The 4658-nt window shown below is 32.2% G+C and overlaps 1 long non-coding RNA gene across 1 annotated transcript; it reads right to left on the bottom strand.

Annotated features, from left to right (window-relative positions):
• Positions 1 to 2392: 2392 nt before the first annotated feature.
• Positions 2393 to 4033, bottom strand: LOC131613103 (uncharacterized). The gene is made up of 2 exons (XR_009287569.1): positions 3231 to 4033; positions 2393 to 2854 (listed from the first exon to the last, which is right to left on the bottom strand). It is a non-coding gene; the product is annotated as an uncharacterized LOC131613103 (long non-coding RNA).
• Between the last annotated feature and the right edge of the window lie 625 nt (positions 4034 to 4658).

The following is a 4658-nucleotide window of genomic DNA, read 5'->3' as shown; positions in this document are numbered from 1 at the left end:
TAAGTCTTCCAGAGTCTTCTGATCACAACCTGATCACTCCAGGAACAACTGCTTAGATACCCTCTAAGACTTTTCTAGAGTCTACTGATCAACACGATCACTCTAGGCTTAGTTCACTCCTAAGACTTTCTCTAGAGTCTACTGATCAACCTGATCACTCTAGTTACAAACTGCTCAGCCAACTGCTAAGACTTCCTAGAGTATTCTGATCACACGATCACTCTAGTTCCTTACAACTTAATGTAATTCTAAGAGTATTACAAATGCTTCTTAAAAGCGATAATCACAACTGTGATATTTCTCTTAATCGTTTAAGCTTAATCTCACTAAGATATTACAACAGCAATGTAGTGAGTTGATGAAGATGAAGATTCTGAGTTTAGATTTGAACAGCGTTTCAACAAGTTTGATATAAGTTGTTTTGGTGCAGAATCGTTAACCTTGCTTCTCATCAGAACTTCATATTTATAGGCGTTGAGAAGATGACCGTTGAGTGCATTTAATGCTTTGCGTGTTCCGTACAGCATTGCATTTAATGTTATACGCTTTTGTCAACTACCTCGAGCCTTGTTCACGCTGTGTCTACTGACGTTGCCTTTAGTAGCTTTAACGTTCCTTTTGTCAGTCAGCGTAGTCTGCCACGTGTACTTCCTTCTGATCTGATGTTTGTGAATACGACGTTTGAATATCATCAGAGTCAAACAGCTTGGTGCATAGCATCTTCTGATCTTCTGACCTTGAAGTGCTTCTGAGCGTGATACCATCTTCTGATCTTCAGTGCTTCTGATCTCATGTTCTTCTGATGCTTCCATAGACCCATGTTCTGATTCTGCTTCGACCATCTTCTGATGTCTTGCCAGACCATGTTCTGATGTTGCATGCTGAACCATTTGAGACACAACTTCTGAGCGCTGAATTATGCGTACTCTTTATATATTTCCTGAAAGGGAAATTGCATTGGATTAGAGTACCATATTATCTTAAGCAAAATTCATATTATTGTTATCATCAAAACTAAGATAATTGATAAGAACAAATCTTGTTCTAACATGAAATAGTGGCGCCATATTTAGGAATCAACTTCATCTTCCTACGATTTTCACAATCTCAAATTTTCTCTCCGATTCGACAGTGGTCAGAAACGAATGCAGAGAATTGTTGTTTTTGATCCAATCAATCACCATTTCAATTTTGATTCAATGAATTTCTAGATCTCCTACTCTTGGAAAAAAATAAAATAATGGACCACCGTGGATCCAAATCAAGATCTATTCTAGAATTACTAAAGAACAGAGGTAGTTACCTTCAAGATTGTATTGAAAACACTTCACCAACCTTCTAATTTTGTCTTACCTCAATTGTTCTTCATTGACGTGATGCTTATTATGACGACTTCGAGGATACAGCAAGTTCATATCTACTGCTAGTATAGATCTGTTATCAAATCAATTCCTCCAGGTGGCTAAGTGCCTATGAATGTCAAACGGAAGCCGCCTCAGAATAGATCCAATAGGTCATGATGAAACTCATGTCGATACTAAAGCTACTTAATCGCATGTAAATTGAACTGAATTTCTAGTGCAATACTATATGCGATTGAAGTAGTGATCATTGTGAATAGTAATGCGTATCGACATGATGCAGAGTATTGTTGCTGTGGGAATGGTTTCTCATAGGTAAAAGGGGGTTGTTGATTATGTTTGGTCATATTAGAATAGTTTTCTGGGTCTTTGTTTTTCCTATAGATAGTGTGCTTTAGTTTTTTTTCCGGATTCGTGTTTTGTATTTAATGGGTTGTGCATCTTATTAATACATCTTTGCTTATGAAAAAAAACTATAAGTAATATGTTTGTTTTAATTGTGTAATGTGATGTAATATGTTCCTGAAAATGAAAAGTAATTGAATTAATCCTTTGTTTTAATGTAATGTAATTTTTTGAACCTACAGAAAACCAATAATTTCAAGCTGACACAAACCTAGAATTTGAACCTGCAAAATGACACAAACTTATAATGTAAAGTAATTTAAACAAACTTGTCATCATTGACAAAATTAATCAATACAAACTGTGCAATATGAACCTACAAAATATACGTGTCCAACCTACATGTTTATCTCAACATAAAATTTGAGAATTGAACCAGAATTGCATTATGTTTTCTATCAGAACCTGAACCAGACATAATTTAACCTACACAAACTTTACAGAACCCAGACCAGGCAGAATTAAACCTACATAGACTTTACACATTTGAAACAGACTGAATCATTTCACATAGAATTTCAAACACAATCCTATTTTCATTTTGCATATTGTTTTCATATTGAACGAGAACAAGTTATTTCGAACAAAATTGCACCTTGTTTTCATAGTCGACCATACAAAAATCATTTCACACAAAATTGCTCAAATTGTTTTCATTTCATCTTAATATTGCATCTTGTTTTCACATTTGAACCATACATAATCATTTCACATAAAATAGCATAGCACAAAGTACATGATAAACCTAGAACTAATTGTCTTCATTCATTACATAAACTAAATGTGGGACTAAATAGTTTGTCCAACACTTGCATTGATTGTGGTACTTGTGACCATGCTTATGTAACAGTTTGTTCATTATACTTCATAGTCTTTTTTCCCTTTGTCTTTGTCTTTTTATTTTAATCTTTAGGTGTTATAATTTAAACCATTCAAGAAATATCATCCTACCAAGTTCACTTTGTATTCCTCATTGAGATTCCTTCGTCTTCCTCCCTCTTCCAACAAAATTTCATCTGCGACTTTTGGTGAACGCTTTGAGGTCTCTAACACCGTCGTTATATCTGAATCATCGTTATCAACATAATCTGGTAAAGAAATGGAACTCAACTGTAGGTATAACAATTTATAATTCAACTAAAAACAGCTGTATGTATAGACAACTAATTGGTTTCAACATTTCCTATTCCAACAGAAAATAGACAAAGGTATATCAAACAAAATTATATCTCAGAGACAATTGGCAAATAGATGTTAGTTAGAATAGTTTGATTTAACATACATAATCTACAAGAAAGATGCAAATTCAAATGACACTCTAATATGAAAATCTCATAGTAGATATTAATATACAAGAATCTTTGTCGCTTATTAAACTTTGAGATTTTATCTCACATTATTGGAAAAACTTGACATTTATAACAATTACGGATAAAATTTGAAACAACTTTTTATTACAATTACCTTTAGGGTCTGTCAAGCATTAAGCAGCATAATAGGAAAATTGGAAATTTGGCTTTTATTTGATTGATAGGTAGCATCCATGGCATGCCACAAGTTCCAAAATATTAACTTAGGGTGACACTCTCTCATGCATAACAACAAGATATTTAGAGTTGGAATCACCAATGAATTGAAAGTTTTTATTTCAATAATAACACCGAATTCTACTATATGAATTCATTTCTAAAATATATAATAGTTTTCAATATGAAACACCATATACTTTCTTATTTAATCCACTTCTTGTTCCAATGCAAACTATCCAATATGAGAAACTAAGAGGACGTCGTTCCAATGCAAACACAATAGAAAACAATGCTAACAACAACAATGCTTCTGTTTTAATGGTAAATCATCTATTGTGGCTGAAGCGTTGTTTTATTTAGTATTGTTTTCTATAGTGGCTGCAATGGAACTAAATCCTCTTGATTTTCTCATATTAGAGAGTTTGCATTGGATCAACAAGTGGATTAAATAAGAGAGTAAAGATCTTTCATGTTGAGAACGGTTTATATTTTGGAAATAAATTCATATAGTGATACTTAGTCTTATTATTGAGATAGAAACTTTCATTGGAGATTCCAAGTATGTTGTTGTGCATGAGAGAGTGTCACCCTAAGTTAAAAGCACCAAGAGACATCGAATCGCCATTCGACATCTTATTCATTGGATCACAAAATAAGTAAACTATTTTGCGAAATTGTAGTTCCCGTGCTTCTCCCACATGCAGAAGTGAAAGAGAATGTACAAGAGGAGAAAAGAGAAGAAGGTGCAACTGAGGTGAAGACCAAACTTGAGTGTGTTTATATAGCACACTATCTTAACTTAATGTCAACATGTGAATTGGAGTAATGTTTTAAGAAAAATTGTTTTAAAATTTGCATTAAATAATTTTGAAATAATTTTTTAAAACTTAATTAAAATTATTAATTTCTTTTATAAAAAACATTAACTAATAAATTAACCTAGTCATCTTGTTTAAATAAAAAATGTATTTAAGCCAATAAATTATTACTTATGAATTTGAAAAACATTTTTTTTTAAAATTAATAATTAAATTATCCTTTAAAATTTGATTATTTTAATTATCAACTTGTTTTTCTTAACTTTCTAACAATGTTTCTAGAACATCTGTTAGCATTTTTCATTTTCCCTGTCACAAAATTTATAGAACATTAATTTTTTTTAATAGATAATGATATTCATTGAATCCAAAGGATTCAAACAACTAGAAGAACAACTACCTCTTCAAACACAAAAGAGGCAAAATGTTCCAAAAATGAAAATTACAGGACACAGATGGACCATTAACTGCTCTAAATCATTTCCAAGAGGATAGCACTATAGCAGTAATACATTCTTTGAAACTAAAGATGCTACCTCTGAAGA

This window comes from Vicia villosa, linkage group LG6 (assembly GCF_029867415.1).
Source record: "Vicia villosa cultivar HV-30 ecotype Madison, WI linkage group LG6, Vvil1.0, whole genome shotgun sequence".
Classification (NCBI taxonomy): Eukaryota; Viridiplantae; Streptophyta; class Magnoliopsida; order Fabales; family Fabaceae; genus Vicia; species Vicia villosa.
Note: the sequence above shows the minus strand (reverse complement) of the source record. Positions and strands in the feature narration are given on the sequence as shown.